This window comes from Eumetopias jubatus, unplaced genomic scaffold (genome assembly GCF_037043125.1).
Source record: "Eumetopias jubatus isolate StellerSeaLion01/CBP00866 unplaced genomic scaffold, mEumJub1_p1.0 scaffold_5, whole genome shotgun sequence".
In the NCBI taxonomy this organism is placed as follows: Eukaryota; Metazoa; Chordata; class Mammalia; order Carnivora; family Otariidae; genus Eumetopias; species Eumetopias jubatus.
The window spans coordinates 63,583,620-63,609,473 of record NW_028274811.1 but is presented as its reverse complement, the minus strand read 5'-3'; the positions used below and the strand labels follow the sequence as shown (position 1 = coordinate 63,609,473).

The 25,854-nt window shown below is 37.7% G+C and overlaps 1 pseudogene; it reads right to left on the bottom strand.

Moving 5' to 3' along the window:
- Positions 1-4,730: 4,730 nt before the first annotated feature.
- LOC114217666 (U2 spliceosomal RNA) lies at positions 4,731-4,932 on the bottom strand (annotated as a pseudogene).
- Positions 4,933-25,854: the final 20,922 nt, after the last annotated feature.

Genomic DNA, 25,854 nt, shown 5'->3' with positions numbered 1-25,854 from the left:
CTTTGTCCTTACTTCTCCACACTCAGACACGCATTCCACAATGCTTCTATTCTGTGCAATCTCCTTTATTTCTCTCCCAACTTAACAGAACTTACCTGTTTTGGCATCTCATTACCTCAAACCTTCCAATAAAGGAGATTTTGTTTTTCAGTGTACAGTGCGGTTCCTGTCACTATGTCAAATCCATGGGTGATGAAACATCAAAATTATCTTTATAGCCCCTTTTAAAGATAATCATTCTGGCATGCCTGGCTGGCTCAGTCTGAGGAGCATGTGACTCTTGATCTTGGGGTTGTGAGTTTGAGCCCACCATTTTGTAGAGATTGTAGAGATGTAGAGATTACTAAAAAAAAAAAAAAAAGATAATTGTTTTGTTTCCAGTAGGGTTTCTAAATTCTTTATTTTTAGTTAGTTTAGCATGACCTTGTTCATCAACAACCATCATCTGCCAAGGAGGACTAATCCTCTGTCACCTTTGATCATCTAATCTTTGTGTATGGAAAAGACACCCTGAACAGAGTGGTCTGAACACATCAGATCCTTAGAACAGTGTCATTTACTTTTTAGTACCCATTAAGAATTGGTGGGACTAAGGTGATTGTGATGGTTCATTTTATCTGTCAACTTGACTGGGCCTGGGGTTTTGTCCATTCTTCTTCATACTCAGTTGAACATGCTCCCCACAGTGCTCCAAAACCAGGTATTTGGTTAAACACTGTTTTTGGGTATTTCTGGATAAGATGAGGGGTTTTTTTTCCAAATATGGTTTTAACTTCTAAACCTAAAACTTTGTCCTTTTGTATGATATATTTAGGACCAAGTACTTAAGAGAGAATCCTTATTATACCCTTGGGCTAATTTAGTTTGCACCCTCACCTGTACAGTAACCCTGGTCCCCCTTCCCCACCTAGCTTAAGGAACTTGGTCACAAAGAAAGTGGTAGCTGGTTAGAGAGATGGGGCTCAAGTCTAAATCTCCCAGGATAAGTTAAGAACAAACTAAGAGAGGAAGTCTCACGCCTCTCAGGGCTCTCCCCAGGTTAGGAGAAGGAAAGAATACAAAAGTTTCCAACAGATACCACAGTAGTCTTCCATATCTTTCAGGCCAGGAAGGGGACCCCCACAGTATTTTCCCTGCCCATTCCAGTCTCTCTTCACCCTATTTCTTCTTGGCCACACTTACAATCCTACTAACTACCCCATCTCCTGACCTTTGCCCCTCACTTTCTGCTCTAAGCAACCTGAGCACAGATTGGCTGAGGCCCACCCACACTGGGAAGGATAATCTGTTGAAGCCTTGAATAGAATAAAAGGCTGAGTAAGAGAGAATTCTTTCTGTGTTTGAGTTGGGACATTGGTCTTTTCCGGCCTTCAGACTCAAGAAGAAACTTATACTACCAGCTCCTGTGGTTCTTAGGCCCTTGAACTTGCACTAGAACTTACATCATAAGCCCTCCTGGCTCTCCAGCTTGCTGACTGGAGATCTTGGACTTCCCAGCCTCTGTAATCACATACACCAATTCTTTGTAGTAAGTCTTACATATATTCATTCAACAGATAATTGCTAAGTACCTACCATTGAGTCTGACAGTGCCCTAAGCAGGAGACAGAATTGGTAGCCAAATATCTTTAGCTGAAGTAGAAGCCTGCCTTATGCTCATATCATTGAGCTAGGGATGGTTCTATCAGCCCCCTTCCTTTGTAACCTCTGAAGGAGGTTAGCAAGTATATGTTACATATCTATTATTAGGTATTCTTCTAGGTGCTGGAGATAGACTGGTGGAGGGCAGAGAAGACAAACATTCATCCCTATTTCATGGAGTTTAAAAGGTAATGGGAGAGAGAGACAACAAACAAGACAAAGTACATAACTGCTGAGAAACAATTCTCCATGGGTCTCTCACACTTCCACCTATATTGTGATCAGAGGTACTGATTGCCTTTGTTCTGGGCTATTTTCTCAAGGATGTTTATACAGTGAAGAAACTTGAAAAATATAGTCTCTTGTTCTAGAGCAAGGTCAGGTTTTCTTACAGCCGTGGATATAACGATAGTGATAGTGATAGGCTTTAGGGCTAGGTGAGATGGAAAGTCACTAGGAGGTTTTCAGCAAGGGAATGACATAGTTTGATTTGCAGTTTAATAGAATCACTCTGGCTTCTGGGTTGAAAATAGCTCAGAGGAGACCAGGGCAGAAGGAGGGAGTCATGAGATTGAAAGGTGAGGCACAGAAGGAGTATATAGCTAGAAATGGAGTGTTCCTGAGTTAGAAGGAGAGGCAAAAGACTGGTGTTCTTTGGATAAAGGCATTTATCCTTTTCATATCTAAAACCCCAATTAGTGTACTATTTTTCTCATGAGGCTTTTTAGTTCATTGAACTATAATTGTATAACCCTAATTAGTGCTAAGAATCCATTAGGCAATAAAAATTCCCTCTCTAGTTACGGAGCACATGTCCTACATGTGAAACTACGAAAAAATTAATTTTTATTTCACCAAGTTAGAATCAATTAATTGATAACTTGAAATAGATACTGAGGATTTTAATGTTTTCTGATGCAGCATGAAGCAAATAAAATTGACACAGGTTTTTTTGTGTGTGTTTTGTTTTTTAGTAAACTATGGCAATACAGAAGCCCTTTTATTCAGAGGAAGGCTTTAGCTATCATTTCAGAAAGTGAAAGTCATGGCTAGGAAAAAGATGGTCATGGCTATCCAAATCACTACTTTCTAGGAATATTTTCTTTCTAAGCCAGTCATCTCAAATTTGGCAATGAATTCTAGGTGATTCACTGAGTTAATTAACCTCCTACATCCTCCTTATAATATAATAAACCTCATATAAAAATTAAGGGAGGAAATAAGGAAAATGATCATAGCAAGGAAGCAATGTCTTTTTACCCTGGGTAAAATCAGGGAAGACAAATCTCCTTTCATAGACTTCACCATCATCCATCCCTTCTTAGCTCCCTAGGGAGGTATATTTCCTAAGCGGATGGCATCATTCTGGCCCACCCAGCCAGAGAGCATTTGTAGTTGAAATCCCCTCTTTTCACTGAACGTGGAATTTCAGCTAGATAACAACTAGATGATGTCGTGAATTCTTGATAAACTACTCTTTGAAAAAGCCGCAGATAATATATGAGTATTTTAACTATTCATCTATCCATGGAATTTCAGCTAGATAACAACTAGATGATGTCGTGAATTCTTGATAAACTACTCTTTGAAAAAGCCTCAGATAATATATAAGTATTTTAACTATTCATCTATCCATCCATACATCTATATATCATAGCAACAAATATTTATTTAGCACTCTGTGCTGGAGGGTACAGTGATTTACATGGAAAACACAGAGATGTCTAAGATCCAATCTCTGAGGAAAAAATCTACATGCCAGGAAAGATATAGCACATTCTGTGGTAAATTCAGTTTATATGTGCCATGATGAAGGTTAATACTACAAAGAATCATAGGAAATAGAAGAACCAATAAACCCTGCTATGGTGATGAGCCAAGTCTATTGAGCTGTACATTTAAGGGAGCAAGATCTTCAGAAGACAATTTTCTCTGTCAATCCCACCTCTGATATGTGAGGTGGGTTTGACAAATTTAATGCACTCCCCAAGATAGCTGCCTCAGATATTGTTATTGAAATCAGTGCCAGAGGGTTTGTTAAGTAGCATAATGAATGTAAGAAATAATTCTTCTTTCATGATGTTTAAGATAATTAAGATATGTAGTTGGTTAGAAGGACTTTACAGACCCACTTCCCTGACATGATGGAAGAAGATTAAGAACCCAGCCCCATCCAGCCATGCATCCCTTTACTTCACAGGGAGTCTGTCCAGATTCAACTACAAACTTGCTTTAGAATACAGCTGCATAGAGGAAGGGAGGGAAAGAGGGAATGGGAAGAAATCAGAGAGGGAGACAAACCATAAGAGACTTTTAACTCTGAGAGTTGCTGGAAGGGAGGCGGGTCAGGGGATAGGGTAACTGGGTGATGGACATAATGGAGGGCACGTGATATGTTATATATGCAACTGATGAATTACTGAACTCTACATCTGAAACTAATGATGTTCTATATGTTGGTTAATAGAATTTAAATGAAAATAAAGAATATAGTTGCATCCATGAAATCTAAATTCAGGCAAACTAATTTATGGAGATAGAAACCAGGCAGTTGTTGGGGGGTGGGGATTTGATTGGAAAACACCATCAGGTTATTTTCTGGGAAACAGGGAATGAAAATATCCTGCATCTTATTTGGGATAGTGGTTACATGGGTATATAAGACCATCAAAACTCAACAAACTAACATGATTATATTTTCACTATATCTTAACAATAAAAAAAAGTATCATTGCATCCTCCTCAAAGTGAACTTTCCTTTTTTTGAGAGATTTATTTGAGAGAGAGAGAGAGAGAGAGCATGAACAGGGGCTAGAGACAGAAGGAGAAGCAGGTTCCCTGCTGAGCAGGGAGCCCGACACAGGGCTCAATCCCAGGACCTCAGGATCATGACCTGAGCCAAAGGGAGATGCTTAACCAACTAAGCCATGCAGACACCCCTGAACTTTCCATGTATCATGCTAGTCAGAGGGTTTAAGGATAAGTCTGACATTCCCCCAGCTACAAGAACAGTCTGACAGTTTTAGCGACAGCTCATGAATAAATGCAGGTAACTTTGGCAGACTTTGGCTTCAGATTTGTTTTTATTGTAACTAGCCATCTGGTCATTAGTTCATAGAGATGGTAGCAGAAAATCAGTACCTACCCCTAACTCTCTGACATGTACCAAAAAACACCTGACATTTGCTAAACAGCTATCTAGGCTTCGGGAAATTTGCAACCCTGAATAATAGGGATTCTCATAGTGGAAATATACTACACTTGATCTTAGCCAAAAGGCCGAGAAGCAATCTCATGGTGGAAATATAAAGTCAAGCTAAAAAGAGAGGGCAGTGTGCTGGTGAAGATGGGATTGTAAGGGAGATCTATCTTTTAGCTCCTTTCTAATTGCTAGTCAGCCAGTTTTGCAGATGTGCTGAGTTCTCTTTGGAACAAGTACATGGCCCACATATCTGCTATCCCCACAAGGCCTAATGCAGTGTCTTGCACTAAATATTTAAATACTTGAAATGAAATAGGGGAGGAATAAATATAGAGAAGTTTGTTTCAGGTATGGGTTTGTTAATTTGTCAGGCCAGAAAGAAAGTTGCAACCCCAAAAGGGGACAAATAAAAAGGGAAGAGGCTCCCTGAAAAGTATTGACAATTGACAATAGGAAATGAACAAATGCTGGATACAGCACCTTGGAAATTCTGTTTCTGTCGTCCTCCCTTATCTCCTCAGTACCTTCTTCTCTCCTTAGGATTCTTTCTCTCACACCATAAAAACAATGCGTTTGATTTTAAAACTATTTTTCCTAAGGAAGTCAGTAACAAAACTTATCATATGTAAGACTTAAACTATGCTTATTCTGGCAACTATGTCAGGCTTGGTTTTGTTAAAGCTCTTAAAATATCTTAAGTGATTTCCAAAAATATTATAACCTAGAACTGAAAAGCCATATATTTTCAGTTTAATGAAAAAAATGCATTATATTTTCAATTTTATACACATATTTTGAAATTTGATACCATGTGCCTTGTTCTCCACAAATAACAATGAAATAGTTTAACCTTGATTGAGTGCATTTTATACTGAATCTGCTATTTCTGAGGTTATATATCTCAATTTCCTCACTGACTGAATAAATAGAAAAAAATGCACACACGATTGTAATGTGAATGTTGTATCATGAATCAAAAGATAGAAACCCTAGACAATGAGTTTTCCCTGTAGAATAGAAACTCAGGAGAGTAAAGAAATAAATTTTTGTCACATTCATTTTTGAAATGTCAATACACAGTGAGCTTTGATTATAAGGCCAAAGGGGTTGTGGGTGGGGAGCCGGAGGAATAGTAATTCTCTTGACCTTTTAACAGACCAGCTATGTTTGATATGAATTTGCCTTTATACTTCCAGATGCATAACATTTATGGCCCCTAAAAAAATGAGCTTATGGCTGGAACACCCAATTTTTTTTTTTTTTTGAAAATGCACATGATACCGGAATGTCCATAGAACACCGGGCATACAACATACCTCATACAAGCTTTGCTTTTATGCAATCTGTTCTAACTACTACACCATGTACCTTGGGGACTTTGCTTACATATTCTAGAATGTTATTTAACCTAAAGATAAATGAAAGTCTTTAGAAGAGAGTACAGAGGCTGCATTCTGAAGCTCAGGTCTTACTTTATTCTTGGGTGCAACTCAACCCACAGAAAGATTATTCACACCCACTCAAAGGTCCCAGCTGCACTCCCACCACCAGGTACGCGTACACCCAAAATGGCCCCTTTGTAAGGAGGAGGGCCTGGAAAGGAGGAACAGTATGTTCAGTCATTCTGCAACCACTGGGTACGAAGTTCACCTTCAGTCCAAGTTTAAGAATGTCAGTACCTCTTCCATACAGTTGTGAAAGCCAGAGCAAATGAAATGTTGAAAGAAAGTCATGTTTTAGAATCTGGAATTCTTGATTTAAGTTTTTGAGATTTCCTTGCCATGATAATTCTGGTATTAACTTGGTATTCCAACCTGTGTTTGCAGAAGCATTCTGTTGTCAGTTTAGAATGTGTTTTCAAAGAATAACTGGCATAATAAGCTTGCACAAACTGTATTAAAATGTTAATGCAGAGTTGAAATAAAAAAACATGTTTTATATTAGGCAGCAATTTTACATGTAAGGATGAGTATATTTTTAAGTACTTTTACTGCAAAATCCGATTTAAATGAACCTCACTATGGAGTAAAATTACTGGATAATACTTATTGAACTCCAAATTAGGAGTATCAGAATGTGTGAGCTGATAAGTATATAGTAGGACAGTGAGATAGAATATTTTAAATCAGGATTTGTCAACTAGCGTCTTACTAACATTTGGGGCTGGATAATTCTTTGTTGTGGAAAGCTGACCTGTACATTATAGCACAGTTACCAGGCTCTCTTGCCTCCACCCACAAATGCTATTAACAACCCACCCCCATCTTCCGAATTATGACAAGCAAAAGTGTTTCTAGACATTGTCCCCTGCAGGGGACTGGGGAGGTCAAAATCACCCTCTGTTCAGAATCCCTGTTTTAAATTCAGGACAGTTCTATAAAATCTTGAACATATGGTTACTAGTCCCTTAACTCTAAAAATTAAGAAAACAATACAAGTATGAACACAAAACAATGCCACAACCACACATAAGCTCTTTGGTTTGAAGATGTTAGGCACTGTCAATAGGCAATCTATTGCCCAAATATTACCCAATATATGATTTAGGAAAATGAGTCATATTTATCTAGACCGATTTTTATTTTTACATAGGTTTCCTAGTGCCCCGCACTTTTTTATATATTAACCAATCTGAGTATTTATTTTTTAAAGATTTATTTTTAAGTCATCTCTACACCCAACGTGGGGCTCGAATTCACAACCCTGACATCAAGAGTCTTGTGTTCCACCGACAAAGCCAGCCAGGCGCCCCAAGAAATCTGAATTTTTAAAGAGGCATTTTCTCAATTTTCCACTTAACTTTATAGGTAAAATGAAATCTGACTAAATATTGAGTATCACCCAATTCTCTGAAACCATCAATGTTACTGGACTGGGAAAACGCAACTTCCACTGTTCAAAATGCAGAAGCAACTTTCTAAAATTTTGCTTTCTAGAACAAAGGACAATTAATCAGTGATAAAAAAAAAAAATTCATGCAAACTATTCTCCTATATATTTTGAGTTCAATTTCCAGCCTCACAATTTCCTTGTTTTTGTTGTGGTCATTTAATTTCTAGGTTTCTAACTGATGCCTTATAAGACCCAGAAGTTCCCTCTAAACTCTCCCTTCCTTTGCACATCAGGAACCACTGCAATTTTAAAGAAAAGTAAAGCTTAAGAAGGGGGGGAAAGAGTAAAAGGAATTTACAAAGAAGAATGAAAATCAAAGAGAGTATTAAAATATCTGCTTCTTTCCCTGAGTAGCACAACTATTAGGACAGCAGGAGTTTGTCCCAGCACAGGCTTGGTAAGATGAGAAATCCCCACCCCCAGTCACAGGGCACCTACTACTGGTGCCTGGCAAAAGTCCCCAAGTCCTGAGATCTCCTCAAATAAAGTCCACAAGAGAGGCTGGTGAGCTGTGAGCTGTGTGCATTTTCTCACTGAGAAGTTCCCTAATAAGAATCCTTTCATGAATGTTCCTTGTGATTTTCTCATGTGAGGGTTCAGATATTGCTCAAACATTAATGAAGTAGTCATCATCCTGAGGCTGCCTCTTCTCTTAGCAGAGAAAAGTTCTCAGTCCCTTCAGTTTACACTGTCATGGCTGACCAGCAGCAAAAGAAAGACTCACTTCCAGTATGTACTCAGGGGACGGAAGGCCTGCGGCCACATAATATACAAATCTCCTTTACTCATGAACTTCTCAACCTACTGACTTTTATAGGCAGAGCGAAGTGGTTTCATTTCAGCACATAAACAACAGAGGGCATTAGCAGTTATGTGCATTGCTTCTAGTGTTGTCTGTCATGCTACTTCGCTCACCTACAGTGTGTTTGCTGTTGTCATGCTCTATGAATATAAATCCTATCATATGAAAACTCAGTGGGAACATTAAGAGTGCTAGTAAGAAAGATATATATATTTTTTGAAAATAAAAGTGAAGATAAAATAGTTGAATGTGGTGGAAAATGGGGATGGTTGGGTAGGGGATGAAACATTTGAAAAAAGAAACAATTCTAAAAGACAAAAGGGGTTCCCATACAGCATTAAAAAATTCAGAAATAAGACACGAAAGTGATTATTGGAATTTAAAAATGAGCATCAGTAATCAGACATCTCTGCTAACTCAATGTTAATTCAGGAAAAGTCTACGTATTCATAGTTCATTTGGACCTTGCAATGAATAGCCCTAAATGTGGCCTTTTAAAAACAAAACCTGTTCTTTAAACTGTCTTATATTAGTTCTACTATAAACGTCTGCCACTGCATCTTGTGTCTGGCAGCTCGACTACAAATTTATTCTTGGAGCAGAAAAAGAAGAAAGATGTGTTGGCGGTCCAAGTGCATTCAGGAGTCGGAGGAGATACGTTTGGAAATAATCAACATATTGGCCGGCTCCTTGGATTCCCAGATTCCATTAATAGTACACCTGTTGCACTAGCCATATAAGCTCAGGACTTCCAAGTATATATGTGTTTTTGTAAAAAAAGGAGGCGGGGAGGAGGGAGCCTACCAAACGAAGTGCTTTTCAAAACTTTCTTTACCCTGTTGTGTGGGTTTAATGTGTCTGACCGCCATTCAGTGTACAGATCTTAAGGACACAGCTTACATTCAGGTTACCATGTACTCACACACACTTCATTTTCATGTTCAGGATTCTCTGGTTTCTTGTTTGTAAAATTCTTTCTCTGCAGCAAATCCCTTCCTTCTCTTTCACTTTAACAACTCATATTTAACCAGTTTGCCAAATTGTTTAGCATTTTGCCTCTGAGATGTCTTTACAGTCTTTCCCATCTCCTACCTCAGTTATTCATTCCCAGGATTATTTCGCTACTGCTCTGGCTGTGTTTATACACCTATCACTGCCTACTTCTTTCCTACATTCAAGTGTTGGTTTAGATTCATACACACAACTCTGATCATACAGCACAGCCCTAGTAAAATAAATGAATGGCTTCCAACTGTCTAATGGCATCGAGTACAAACTCCTCCTGCTCCTTTTCATGGCTGTTAACAATATAACTACCACTTTATCCCCCTGTCACCCCAGCTTTATCCCTCAAACCTTTCTGCAGTTTCCGGGTTCACCAGTAAATGAAACATTTTTTTATATAGATTTTATTTATTTGAGAGAGTGAGCGAGCATGGCAGGGGAAGGGGGGCAGAGGGAGAAGCAGGATCCCCGCCATGCAGGGAGCCCGATGTGGGGCTTGATCCCAGGACCCTGGAATCATGACCTGAGCTGAAAAGGCAGACGCTTAACTGACTGAGCCACCCACACACCCCTGAATGGAACATTTTGATCACCCAAGCAGGCCTATGTGTACACCTGTTGTTCTGCTTGGAATTTTCTTGATACCTCTTTTCACCTATCAAAACATTACCCATATTTCCAAATCCATCTCCACTGCCTTATCTCTTTTCCCAATGCCTCCTGAGTGGAGGTGACTGCTCCCTGATTTTGAGGTGACCAGTCTTTATAGAACTTTCTTTGTACTCTTTTATGCCATTAACCTGCACACACCACCTTGTACTGGATAGGATGTACCTTCTGGGTAATGCTATATGCTAAACCATCAGCTCCTCCAGTGTAGCAACTAAAATTTACTCATCTTTGTGGTACTTAATACAAGCACCTACTGAGTGTTTGTAAACTTAAAAACAAAAGAAGATGAAGTGTGGTCAGGGGCTTGAAGAAGCATGCAAGTATGCATTCATTCAGTAAATATTCTTGAGTGTATATATATATATATATATATATATATATATATATATATATATATAATCACTTGCCAGAAACTCTCCTATGGTACATTTCATTCAGCACTAATGGTTGTTCCCAGATGGAAGCAATTAATATTATGTATTTGCCAATAGCAAACAAAAATGAGCCAATTCTACTTTAAAAATAATCAGTCTACAACATAGTTTTTGCCAACAAAATCTGGCAGATATAATTTCTCATAATGTTAAAATATGTAAATGAAATTAAATCTCCCTATGTGTTAATTTAAGCATTATTTCTGCATAGAAATTATGACATATAAGTTTCACCTTCTAGGATATACCTGATGCAAAATAAATATATAGCTGACAGCTGACAGCTTTGTATGATTAGTGTTGGAAAAACTCCGTAAAATTAGATCTGTTAGCTCCGTAGCACACTAGGTAATGGTAAATTTACGCTAAAGTAACTGTAGGCATGCAGACTGGAATAGGTCTTTGCAAAACTCGTATTATTGTACTTGTACTCGCTATTTTTTACTGGCATATGTGTGAATTACTTGAAAGTTATCAAGAGTCAGAAATTCATATATTTGTGCTTATGTGCCCAAACATACACAGGATTACATGCAAATTTTGTAAACTGAAGTTTGTTGGAGATTGACTGCTGAATGGCATGAAGACTGGGTCGTGAATTCTAGGTCTAGCTGTTCCTAGCTAGGCTTTATTTACTAGCAGCACAATCTTAATCAAATCAATTAACTTTTTAAAATGATTTAATGAGGTAAAAAAATTATATAATCAAAATTACTGTTAAGGGACTTCTACCATCTTGGAAGAGGCAGAGATAGGAATCAGATGTACCCTCTTCCTGAAACAATCCTAACACTAGACAATATATTTGAGACAATGGATTTAGGACTCTGGGCATCAGGCAAAGAATAAAGTGATCCCTTAGGATGGGAAAACAAATGAAGTGATCGTTATGACTGCCCAGCTTACTGCGTTTCCAGATGGTGCTATGGGGTGGGGGAGACCAGGTGGAGCTTGGTGGATTCTTTAAGGTGGAGAGACAGACCTAAAGAAACCAAGAGAGTGTAGTTCTCAATACAGACTACTGGAGGGAAGCCAGATGCACAAAAAAAGAGCACTGGAGATCTGCAGAAGGTCCCTCTTGAAAATTCAGGAGAGTTTAGATCAGCACATGCACGCATGTATGGAAACTTTCTCAAAGGCAGAGACAGACCCATCTGTAAGGATAAGAGGGAACAGTTCCTGAAACATGTACAAGACAGGGAGTAGGCCTGGTTCCCACTAGCTAGACTAACTGGTACCTAACTGTAGTCAGCTGCCAGGTCAAAAACATAAGACAAAGTCACGGATGTTTAGAGTAGAGCTAATATAAAACAGTTTGAAGAACTGGTTATGTTTTTATTTTTATTTTTTTTAAAGATTTTATTTATTTATTTGAGAGAGAGAGAGAATGAGAGATAGAAAGCACGAGAGGGAAGAGGGTCAGAGGGAGAAGCAGACTCCCTGCTGAGCAGGAAGCCCGATGTGGGACTCGATCCCCGGACTCCAGGATCATGACCTGAGCCGAAGGCAGTCACTTAACCAACTGAGCCACCCAGGTGCCCAAAGAACTGGTTATGTTTTTAAAGGCCACATTTAAATCTGTTCATTGCAAGGTCGAACGAACTATGCAAAATTTAGATATTTTAGATACCAGTGAAACCATCACTGGTTCTTTGAAAGGATCAGTAAAACCAATAAACTTGTAGTCAGACGAATCAGGAAAAAAAAGACAAAATTCCCAATATTACAAATTAGAGGAATAACATCACTAAAGATTCTCTACATATTTTTTAAAAAGGCAGTATTATGAACAACTTCATGCAAATATGGCAACTTATATGAAATGAACAAATACCTTGAGAGAAACAGACTACCTAGGCTCACTCAAGAAGAAAAAAATATATATAATGGGAATAACCCCTATCTACTTAAGAAAGTCAATATAAAAACCTTCATACAAAGAAAACTATAAACACAATGTCTTCTCTGGTGAATTCTACCAAATATGTAAGAAAAAAAAAAAAATCTCAATTTTACATTAACTCTGAGAAAACTGAAGAGAATGAACTGTTACCTAAATCATTTTATGTAGCTAGCATTACCCTGAAACCAAAACGAACAATGTTATGAAAACATAAACAAAACTTGAGCTGAATATCCTTCATGAATATAGATGCAAACATTTAAACAAAATCTTAGGAAATCAAATCCAACACATTAAAAAATTATAACAGATTATGACAAAGTAGAGTTTATCCTATGAATATAGGTTGGTTTAACATTCAAAAATCAATTAAGGTAATTCACTGTAATTGTTCGGGTACTAAATAATAAAAATCTCGTGACGTCCAAGTTAATGCAAAAAAAAAAAAGCATTAACATAATCAAACATCCATTCCTGATAAAAATTCCCAGCAACTGTCCTATTTTGAGGAAATTTTCTCAACCTGATAAAGGGTATCTGGGAAACAACTAGAGCTTACATCATACTTAACAGTGAAAGACTGAATATATTTCTCATAAGAGCAAGACCAAGACAAGGAAGGATGTTCACCCTCACCACTTCTGTTCAACATTGTACTAGATGTTCTCGTCATTGCCCTGAGGTTGAAAAAGGAGTAAAAGTCATCCAGATTGGCAAGGAAAGAACTCTCTTTATTGTTAAAAAAATATGATGCACTATGTAGAAGATATAATGCAATCTATCCCAAAGCTACTAGATTTCACAAATGAGATTAACCAGGTGGCAAAATATAAGATTAATAATAAAAGATTAATAATCTGGAGCCAATTTAAATTTCTGTATATGTTATCAAAAGGCATTGGATATTGAGATTTAAAAAAATACCATTTACAATAGCAAAAAATGTAAATGATCTATACACTGAAAATTGCACAACATAGCTGAGAAGAAATAGAGTAGACCTAAATAAGAGGAGAAACATACTTTGTTCATGGGTTGGAATAATAATCAGTAGTATTAAGATGGTATGCTCTCACAAATTAATCCATATATTGAAGGCAATCCTAATTAAAATCCTAATAGATGTTTTTGTAAAACTGGTGGCCCGCATCTAAAATTCATATGGAAATGCAAAGGATCTAGAATAATCAAAACAATTTTGAGTATACAAAGAAAGTTGGAGGGCTAACATCTGCTTTAGAGATTTAAAGCTACAGTGACCAATGCAGTGTGGTATTAGCACACAGCTAGATCACTGAAACAGAGTAGCTGTCCAGAAAGAGACCCACATATATGGACAACAGATTTCTTTTTTTAGCTTTATTGAGGAATAATTCACAAATGGTAAGATATTTAAAGTGTACAATGTGATTTGATATACGTTGTGAAAGGACTACCCCAACTGAGTTCATTAACATACCTACTATTTCACATATTTACCTTAGGTTTTATTTGTTCTTTTTTCATTTTTGGTTAAGAGTAGTCAAGTTCTACTTTCTTAGCATATTTCAATTACACAATATAGTGTTATTAACTATAGTCACCAATAGCTCCAGGCAACCTCTCTTCTACTCTCTTTCTATAATTTTGACTATGTATTTTTTTACATATAAGGGATACCATGCAGTTTTTGCTTTTCTCTCGCTTATTTCACTTAGCATAATGCCCTTAAGTTTCATCCATGCTGTCCCAAATGGCAGGATTTCCTTCTTAAAGCTGAATATTCCATTCTGTGTATGTGTATGTATGTGTGTATATATATACATATATATATATACATATATATATATGTATATATATATATACACACACACCACATTTTTTTCATAGGGGTTATGCTCCTGGACACTGGTCTTAGCAATAATTTTCTTAATTGGCAAAAAAATAAACAAGTGAGACTACACAAACTAAAAAGCTTTGGCACAGCAAAGGAAACCATCATCAAAATGAAATGGAAATCTATGGAATAGGAGAAAATATTTGCAAACCACATATCTGATAAGTGATTAATATCCAAAATACACGAGGAACTCATAGAATTCAATGGCAAAAACAAAAACAAAAAAACTCAAAAAAAAAAACAAAAAAAAATCCAATTAAACACAAGTAAAGTGCCTGAACAGACATTTTTCTAAAGAAAATAAGCAAAAAGCCAACAGGTACATGAAAAGGTGCTCAACATCACTAATCATCAGGGAAATGCAAATTAAGCCCCAATGAGGTATCACCTCCCACCTGTTAGGATGTCTAGCAAAAAAAGACAAGTGATAACAAATGCTGGCAAAAATGTGCAGGAAAGAAACACTTGAAACCTAAGGAAAGGAATATAAACCGGAATAGCCACTAGAGGAAACAATATGGAGTTTCCTCAAGAAATTAAAAATAAAACTATCATGTTTTATATAGCAGTCCCATTTCTGGGTTTATGTCCAAAGGAAACTTTGAAATCATTGTCTCATAGAGATAACTGCACTCCCATGTTCACTGCAACATCATTCACAATAGCCAAGGAATAGACAGCTGATTTTCAACAAAGTTGTGAAGGTAGAGAAAGGATGGTCTTTTCAACAAATAGTGGCAGAAACAATTGTCCATATGCAAAAGCATGAACTTTGATCCCTAACACACACTATAATAAAAACTAACTCAAGATGAATTATAAAACAAAATGTAAAACCTGAAACTACAGAACTTTCAGAAGAGAATTTAGGAGAAAATCTATATGGTCTTGGGTTAGGCAACAATTTCTTAAACACCGAAAGTGTATCCTTTAAAAATATTGATAAAGTGGACTTTGTCAAATTTAAAACTTCTGCTCTCCAAATGACATTCTTAAAAGTACGAAAAGACAAACCACAGACTGGGAAAAAATATCCGCAAGCATATTTCTGATAAAATGCCTATATTGTAAAAACACAAAGAATTCTCAAAATGCAATTTTAAGAAAACAAATAATACAATAAAAAATGAAAAAAAGTATTTGAACAGACACTTCTCCAAAGAACATATATAGGTAACAAATAAGCATATGAAAATCTAAGTATTGTGAGTTATTAGGGAAATGCTAATTAAAACCACAACGAGGTACATATGTCATAGAATGGCTCTACTTAAAAAAGATTGACCATACAAACGTTGACAAGGATGTAGAACTGGCCCTCTCATACACTGCTGGTGGAATGCATAATGGTAACCACTTTGGAAAAGAGTTTGGCAGATTCTTAAAAAGTTAAATATAAACTTATAATGTGATCTAGCCATTTCACTTCTAGCTATTTACCCAAGGTAAATAAAAACATATGTCTACACAAAGACATGTACAAAAATGTTCAAAGAGGCTTTATTTGCTATAGCCCCAAACTGGGAACAAACCAAATGTTCATCTCAAAATAATTACACTGAGTGAAAGAAGCCAAGCAAAGAGTGCACACTGTATGATTCCATTTATATACAGCTCTAGGAAAGCCAAACCAATTTATAGTACAGAAAGCAGGTCAGTGGTCATCCAGGGATGGGGGGACCAGTGGGGAGGGAATGGGGGGTGAGATTGCTAAGGGAAACAAGAAAACCTCCAGATGTAACAGATATGTTCATTATCTTGATTTTGGTGATAGTTTCACAGGTGTATGATATATCAAAACTTTTCAAATTGTACATTTTATTTTTATTTTTTTATTAAAGATTTTATTTATTTATTTGACAGAGAGAGAGAGACAGCGAGAGAGGGAACACAAGCAGGGGGAGTATGAGAGGAAGAAGCAGGCTTCCCCGAGCAGAGAGCCCAATGTGGGGCTCGATCCCAGGACCCTGGGATCATGACCCGAGCCAAAGGCAGACGCTTAACAACTCAGCCACCCAGGCGCCCCTCAAATTGTACATTTTAAATCTGTGTCTATTGCATGTCTAGTTTACCTCAGTACAATTGTTTAAAAATGTCCTTTGAAAACCTATTATGTTATTTATACTTGGATTTAAAAACGTCCTTTGAAACCCATTCACTTGCCCCTATACTATAATAAACATATATTATATACACTGTACATTCTTCTACAGAGAACCACTGTGTGAACCACTAGAGTAGAATAAGGAAAGGACAAAAGGAAAGGGTGCATTTAGATATTAGGGCATTCAAACCATTCCGCCTCTAACACCAGTGATGAAGAGTAGAGTGAAAAATTTTGAGACCTTCTTATGAGCAGTGTTTACTCCGTTTGGTTATAATAACAACCTGACCCTTTGAATGCACATTACTAGATGTGTTCATTACTGCACAAATAACAGGATCATATCAAATTTTGTTGTGTTTGTTGGCATAAATTAAAACTGTTTCTGTGATGAGCCTCCACTATAATTTCTACCTATTGCATTGCTTTCCGCATGTCTGAATATAAAAATTAGCTTCTACCCTAAAGGCCTGCACAGTCTAGTGGGCAAGTCAGCATGTGAACATTTAGAACACAATGTTGTTATGGCTACAGCGAGGCAATTGATTTTGCATGGGGACAAAGGGTCTGGTAAAGCTTTAGAGAAGATGTGAAATTAGAACTGTGACTTGAATTAAATATGGATATTTTCCTAGAGGGGAAGAAAGAGATCATTTCAGAAGGAAGTGTCTCTTCTTGGTTAGAAGCACCTTCAAAAATCCCTCCTTTTTAGTCCCCAAAACTTTTCAACTGCCATCTCCAAGCCCTTTTTTTTTTTTTTTGAATACCAATTACTGAGCTTTAATGTATATTATCTCACTCTGCCTTACATTAGCTTTGCAGAATGGATAACGCTGCTACCCCCATCTTACAGATAAGAAAATGTATCAATCACTTTAGGCTAAGGTACTATGTCATCTTGGTGGTTCACAGCAATAAGGGTTTATTTCCTGCTCACAGTATGGGTCTCTGTTGTGGATTGATTGTGTCTTTGCTCCATGTCTTCTGTTTTTCCAGACCAAAGCTGAAAAAACAACTATATGGTACATAGCAGTCTCGTAACAGAGAAAAAGACCAATAGTGGAACCACAAGATGGCTCTTAAAAGCTTTTGTTCACATGACATTGGCTACAGCAAGTCACTCGACTAAGTGTGATGTAACGGCTGAAAGTCTAATCCTCTCCGGGAAATCTGCCATGCGCCACATGCCACGAGAAGAGAGAGGTCATTCTCTCATTGTTGAGCAGCAGCAAATATATGGAACTTCGGAAAACTAAGGTTCAAAAGTTGGTGTAACTTGCAGGCCATATAGATGAGTGGCAGAAGCAGGGTTCAAAATGTTTTGCTCATTGTCAAAACCTCTGCCTTTTGGGGGGGGAGGGGGCAGCATGGAACCCAATCTGGGACCTGAACCCATGACTCTGAGATCAGGATCTGAGCTGAGATCAAGAGTTGGAGGTCTAACCAACTGAGCCACCCAGGTGCCCCCAAACCTCTGCTTTTTACACATACCACACTGCCCCCTTCATGGGTCTCAAAGGGACAGGTCAAGACTAAATTTAAGTGTAGGGAATATCCTTGGCAGGGAAGAGAAAAATCTAAGTAGTGTGTGTGTGTATAGGTACAAGTGTGCATGTGTGTGAAAGAGAGAAAGAGACAGGGAGACAAAGACAGAGACACAGATGTGAACTGGAAAGAAGAGAAAACAGGGACTAATTGCTTAGTCTTCCCTCTGTTCTACAGCTATAGCAAAGAAGAACGTCTGTATTTCTCCACAGATTTATCACACACACACACACACACACACACACACACACACACACACACACACACACACACACCTAATATGGAGAAGAGTATTAGACTGGTGTTTGAGGCTATTTAACATAGCCTCAACGTACGGCAATGCATCACTAGGCATTTAGTAGGTGCGGCATGGACAGAGTGCTAAACTAAGTAGTCTAGAGAGACACCAAGCCATAGAAAACAATATTAAAGCTCATGCCACCCTAACAACAAATGCTTAAGCCCTACAAGGACTACTTTAGATGGCTGCATTGCTAATTGGGAAGGTGTTCCCAACACAAGTTAATCTCACCTAACGCGGATTGCTAATAGGAGTCTACAGCCTCTACGACTACACTGTCCCCTCTGTCACATGGCTCCACTTCCCATTCTGCCATGGGCAATTCAGCTTACACTTCAGTTTTCCTTCCCTTCCATCCTTTAGCACACAAGTATTTCCATACTAAAACTGAGGGAAATGCAATGTAGAGGAGCTGGCCTACTTGCCTGGAGCTTCAACATAAATGAATGGAGGGAGACCTTCAGTAATCATCTGAGTCCCCATCATTCTCTTCTGTCTGTTCAGAATGTCATTTGCCAAAGTTAAAATTTATTGAGGTATTTCCTTCTAAATCGCCAAATAATTGAAGCCAGCTTATATAGCAAAGAAGGGGCGATGACTATGTGGCATTCTAAGCATGATCTAACCAATTAATTTTCTTTCCTTTTTAAAGGAATGCTGTCACTTTAAGTCTGCCTTTAAAGGCAAGTTTTAAGAAGCCTGTTGCTAAGAGTATCTAGGGAAAACTGTTAAAACTGTAAGTAAATCATTACGTTATATAGAATAAGTCAAGTAGCCGTCAGCAGAGGTCAGGAAAAAAACAAGATACAAAAGATAAAATTTTATTTTGAGATTGTATGGTGTGATTCTCAGCTGGAGGGCTACTATGTCCACGAGGCAAATATGTCAGAGGCATACCTTGTGAACTACTGGGAAATCTGTTTGTATGGAAGTCTACTGGGGTTCCTAGGAAATAACTGAGCTGGTATCCATTTATGGGCTGTAGCTATCCTCAGGTCTGCCTGAAGAACTGGAGTGGCTGACAGGCTGTAGCAGGGGAGGAGAAGGGTGCAGAGTGTGCCGATAGCAAGTGAATTCTACAAAAAACAGCAGCATTCATGGTAAACTTGGCTCAGAAAATATATTTGCATTGATAGTGCAAGGAGTTTTTAAGTATAAAATGAAAGTGCAATTTCTCAGTGGCAGATGCTGTTGATGTCCTGCTCCATTCACTGGCAGCCATGGTGAACATTCCCATATGCACTGCCAGCTCACCGCAGAGGCTCCATCTCTTTGTTTCTCAGTCACAAGGCTTTCTCCAGGGTCACAGGAGTTTGCCCACTGTTACAGGGTCGCCCAGAAATAGCCAGGGTAGCTGGAGATTTAACACCCCCAGAAGCACCCCCTAACAAATGAGAAATGTGGGTCAGCAGATAAATACCCAACCTTCCTAAACACTCAGTGGACAATTTTGAGGTGTATTCCACCCAATATCTCAGACAGCCCTTAGTGAGGTTGAGCACATAACCAACTTATGAATGAAACTTTATCAGTGCATCTTCTTTCCCCTTCTTTCTTTATTCCTTTCCTTGTGCTTCCTGGAATACTTCACAAATAAACCTAATGTGGAGGTTCTTAAGTCTTGTTCTCAGAGTCAGCTTTTGAGGAACCAAAACTAAGTTACTCAACTGAATACAATGTGTCATCGGGATCAAAAAACTCAGCTTTTAAATTCTGTTAAAAAGGTATAACACAGAGGGGAAAAAGACTCTTTTTCCCCACTCTGTGAGACTGTCTCAAAGCTCTGGTACCACAAAGATTCAAGGTGATCAGCCAGAGAGAACTATATGCCTGATAGAGCAGTGAGAACGAAGTCCATGCAAGGGAGTTCCAAAGAGTGGTGAGGTCTGATATGAGGTGCAGAGCAAAGATAGCACTCACCACCTGGTTGGGGTGACAGGTGCCATTTAAAGAGACCAACTGAGGGCCATGAATCAGTGAGGCATAATGGAAGGGTGGACATCTCACAGGGGGAGACTAATAAAGAGGATGTTAATGTGAGTGTATTTTTAGTAATGTGTTGCTTAGGCAGTGGACATTCCGAAATTATAAATAGTAACAGGGAGAAGTAAAATCTGACACAGAAATGAAGATACTCCATATCTCATTATTGATAACTACAATTGTAGTTATTTCTTGCCTGCCAGCAGGTTTTAGAAAATTAACATCAGAGCAAAGCAAAGACTGAATGAGAATTGAAAAATCATCCAAGTAGTGGACTAAGGAAATTCTCTTAAGGAAGTCACCAAGAGAATTATCCAAACTGCACCCTGGGTAAGGGGTGAACTTGGACAGACTTTTAGCCAGACTTATCAAAAAGAAAAGAGAAAGGCACCAAATGAAATCACAAATCAGAGAGGAGAAATAGCAACCAACACCACAGAAATACAAACAATTTTAAGAGAATACCATGGAAAACTATATGCCAACAAATTAGACAACCTGGAAAAAAATGGACAAATTCCTAGAAACATAAAAACTACCAAAACCAAAACAGGAAGAAATAGAAAACTGGAATAGACCCATAACCAGCAAAGAAATTCAATCAGTAATCAAAACTCTCCCAACAAACAACAGTCCAGGGCCAAGAGGCTTCACAGGCAATTTCTACCAAACATTTATAGAGGAGTCAATACTTATTCTTCTCAAACTATTCCAAAAACTAGAAAAGAAAGGGGAAACTTCTAAATTCATTATATAAGGCCAGGATTACCCTGCTACCAAATAGAAACACCCTACTAAAAAAGAAAACTACAGGCCAATATCCCTGATGAACATGGATGCAAAAATTCTCAATAAAATACTAACACACCAAATCTAATAATTCACCACAATCAAGTAGGATTTATGTCTGGCCTCCAACTGTGGTTCAATATTCCCAAAATCAATATTATATACCACATTAATTTAAAAGAAAGGATAAGAACCATATGATCCTCTCAATAGATGCAAAAAAGAAAAAAAAAAGCATTCAACGAAGTTCAACATCCATTCTTGATAAAAACCCTCCAATAAAGTAGGGGTAGAGGAAATATACCTCAACATAATAAAGACCATATACAAAAAAACTACAGCTAATATCATCCTCAATGGGGATAAAACTGAGAGCTTTTCCTCTACAGTCAGGAACAAGACAGGGATCTCCACTCTCAACACTGGTATTTAACATAGTACTGGAAGTCTTAACTACAGCCATAAGACAACACAAAGAAGTAAAAGTCATCCAAATCGCAAGGAAGAAATCAAACTTTCACTATCTGTGGATGACATACTATATAAAGAAAACCCAGAAGATTCCACCCATAAACTGCTAGAACTGATACACAAATTTGGTAAAGTTGCAGGATACAAGTCAATGTACAGAAATCTGTTGCATTTCTATACATCAGTAATGAAGCAGCAGAAAGAGACATTAAGGAATCAATCCTATTTACAATTGCATCAAAATCCCTAAGAGACCTAGGGATAAACCTAACCAAAAAGATGAAAGACCTGTATTTTGGAAACTATAAAACACTGATGAAAGAAATCGAAGAAAACACAAAGAAAGAGAAGGCATTCCATGCTCATGGATTGAAAGAACAAATATTGTTAAAATGTCTATACTACCCAAAACAATCTATACATTTAATCCAATTCCTATCAAAATATCAACAGCATTTTTCACAGAGCTAGAACAAACAATCCTAAAATTTGTACAGAACCACAAAAGACACCAAAATACCAAAGCAACCTTGAAAAATAAAACCAAAGCTAGAGGCAGCACATTTCTGGACTTCAAGTTATAAACCTGTAGTGAACAAAACAGTATGGTACTGGCACAAAAACAGACACATAGAACAAGAGAATAGAATAGAAAACCCAGAAATAGACCCAAAACTGCATGGCCAATTAATCTTTGACAAAGCAAGAAAGAATATCCAATGAGAATAAGACAGTTTCTTCAACAAATGGTGTTGATAAAACTGGACAACAACATGGGAAAAAAATGAAACTCGGGCACTTTCTTACACCATACACAAAAGGAAATTCAAAGTGGATTAAAGACCCAAATGTGAGACTTCAAACCATCAAAATCCTAGAGAGAACACAGGCAGTAACTTTTTCGACATCAGGCATAACAACTTCTTACTAGATATGTCTTCAGGGGAAAGGGAAACAAAAGCAAAAATAAACTATTGCTACTTCATCTAAAAAAAAAACAAAAACAAAACCTTCTACACAGCAGAGGAAACAATCAACAAAACTAAAAGGCAACCTACAGAATGGGAGAAGATATTTGCAAATGACATAGCTGATAAAGGGTTAGTATCCAAAATATATAAAGAACTTCTCAAACTCAACACCCAAAAACAAATAATCTAATTTTTTTAAAAGGCAGAAGATATGAATAAACATTTCTCCAAAGACATACAGAGGGCCAAGAGACACATGAAAAGATAAATGTTCAACATCAGTCGTCAGGGAAATACAAATCAAAACCACAATGAGATAGCACCTCACTCCCCTCAGAATGGCTAAAGTCATCAACACAAGAAACAACAGCCATTAGAAGGATTTTAGCAAGGATTAGAGAGACAGGTAACCCTCTTACACTGTTGGTAGGAATGCAAACTAGTGCCACCACTCTGGAAAAAAGTATTGAGGTTCCTCACAAAGTTAAAAATACAACTATCCTATGATCCAGCAATTGCTCTATGAGGTATTTACCCAAAAAATACAAAAATACTAATTCAAAGGAATATATGCACCCTGATGTTTATAGCAGCATTATGCCAAATTATGGAAACAGTCCAAGTGTTCATGAACTGATGAATATATAAAGAAGAGCTGGTATACATTATATATATATATATATCTTGCCATTTTCAATGACATGGATGGAACTAGAAAGTATTATGCTAAGATTTCATTCTTTTTTATGGCTGAGAAATATTCCCATATATATAATGCTGGACACAGGCAGGGTAAAGGCAGATTTCTGACGAAAACTGGGAAAACAAGAAGGGAGATTGATTACTCTTCAGTGAGGACTCACTGAAGAGTTGGGGGCTCCAACTTTCAGCTCCAGGGCCAGCGAGCAGGGCATTGCCATAGTCATCCTGCCCATCAGCACTGAAGCCTTCAGGGAGCAAAACTGCCACCTAGTGGAGGCTGGAGCCCCTTACACCAAGCCCCCCCCCCCCCATGCCCTGGAAGCATATTTCCACTAGGGCAAGTCTATCTGAGAATCAGCCCAACAGGCCCCTCACCCAAGAGAACAGCACACTCCCTCGGACCAAGTCTACTGATCACGGAGTGCTACAAAGCTTCAGCTCTAGGGGAAAATAGGATCTAGCCTCCTTTTAACTATTCTTCTTTTTTTTTTTTTTAAACTATTTTTTCATTTATTTTATTTATTTTTTCAATTTCTTTTTTTTCTTTTTCTTTTTTGGGATCTAGATTTCTTTTTTTAACCAGAAGACCAAAACACACCCAGGATCTAGGTTTTGCTGTTGTTTTCTTTTTGTTTTGTTTTGGTTTTTTTTCTTACTTTATTTTTCTGGGCAAAATGATGAGATGGAGATATTCATCCCATAAGAAAGAAGAGGAAGTAGAACTCAGAGCCAGGGATTTAATCAATACAGATATAAGATGTCTGAACTAGAATTTAAAACAACGATTATAAGGCACTAGCTGGGCTTGACAAAAGCATAGAAGACACTCAAGAATCCCTTACTGCAGAGATAAAAAGTAAAATCTAGTCAGGGCAAAATTAGAAATTCTATACCCAAGATGCAAATCCAAATGGATGGCAAAAAAATGAGGATGGACAAAGCAGAGGACTGAATCAGGGATACAGAAGATAAAATTACGGAAAATAATGAAGCTGAAAAAAAGAGGGAAAGAAAGGTAATGAGTCACAAAGGTAGACTTAGGGAACTCAGCTACTTACTATAATGTATTAACATTCATAACATAGGAGTCTCAGAAGACGAAGCGAGACTAAAAGGGGCAGAAGGTTTATTCAAACAAATGATAGCTAAAAACTTACTTAATCTGGGAAAGGACACAGCCATCAGAATCCAGGAAGCACAGAGAACTCCCATTAAATTCAACAAAAGCTGACCATCGCCAAGGCATATCACAGTCAAATTCCCAAAATACACAGACAAGGAAAGAATCCTGAAAGCAGCAAGGGGAAGAAAAGTTGTTAACCTACAACGGAAGACAGATTCGGTTTGCAGCAGATCTGTCCACAGAAACTTCACAAGCCAGATGAAAGTGGCAAGATATATTCAACATGCTGAATGGGAAAAATATGCTGCCAAGATTTCTTTATCCAGCAAAGATGTCATTCAAAATAGAAGGAGAAATTTTCCCAAACAAAAACTAAAGGACTTCTTTTTTTTTTTTTTAAAGATTTTATTTATTTATTCATGAAAGACAGAGAGAGAGAGAGAGAGAGAAAGGCAGATGGAGAAGCAGTCTCCCAAGGAGCAGGGAGCCTGACACGGGACTCGATCCCAGGACCCTGGGACCATGACCTGAGCCGAAGGCAGACGCTCAACCATCTGAGCCACCCAGGTGCCCCAAAACTAAAGGACTTCTTGACCACTAAACCTGCAAGAAATTCTAACTGGGACTCTTTGGAGAAAAAAAGATCAAAAGTAGCAAAGACTAGGAAGGACCAGAGAACATCACTAGGAACACCAACTCCACAGGTAACACAATGGTAGTAAATTCATATCTTTCAATAATCACTCTGAATGTAAATGGACTAAATGCTCCAATCAAAAGACATAGGGTATCAGAATAGATTTAAAAAATAATAATAAGATCCATCTATATGCTGCCTACAAGAAACTCATTTTAGACCTAAAGACATTTGCAGATTGAAAGTGAGGGGACTGGGGAATATTTACCATACAAATGGACATAAAAAGAAAGCCAGACTAGCCATAGACAAAATCTAGACAAACTAGATTTTAAAACAAAGACTGTAACAAGAGATGAAGAATGGTATTTTATCATAATTCAGGAGTCTATCCATCAAGAAGATCTAACAATTGTAAATATTTATGCCCCCAACTTGGGAGCACCCAAATATATAAATCAATTAATAATAAACGTCAAGAAACTCATTGATAATACAATAGTAGTAGGAGACTTGAACACCCCACTTACAGCAACAGACAGATCATGTAAGCAGAAAATCAACAAAGCAACAATTACTTTAAATGACACAAGGGATCAGATGGACTTAACAGATATATTCAGGATATTTCATCCTAAGGCAGAATATACATTCTAAGGTCACATGGGACATTCTCCAGAATAGATCACATACTAGGTCACAAATCAGGCCTCAAGTATGAAAAGACTGAGATCATACCATGCATATTTTCAGACCACAACACTATGAAACTGGAAGTCAACGACAAGAAAAAATTTG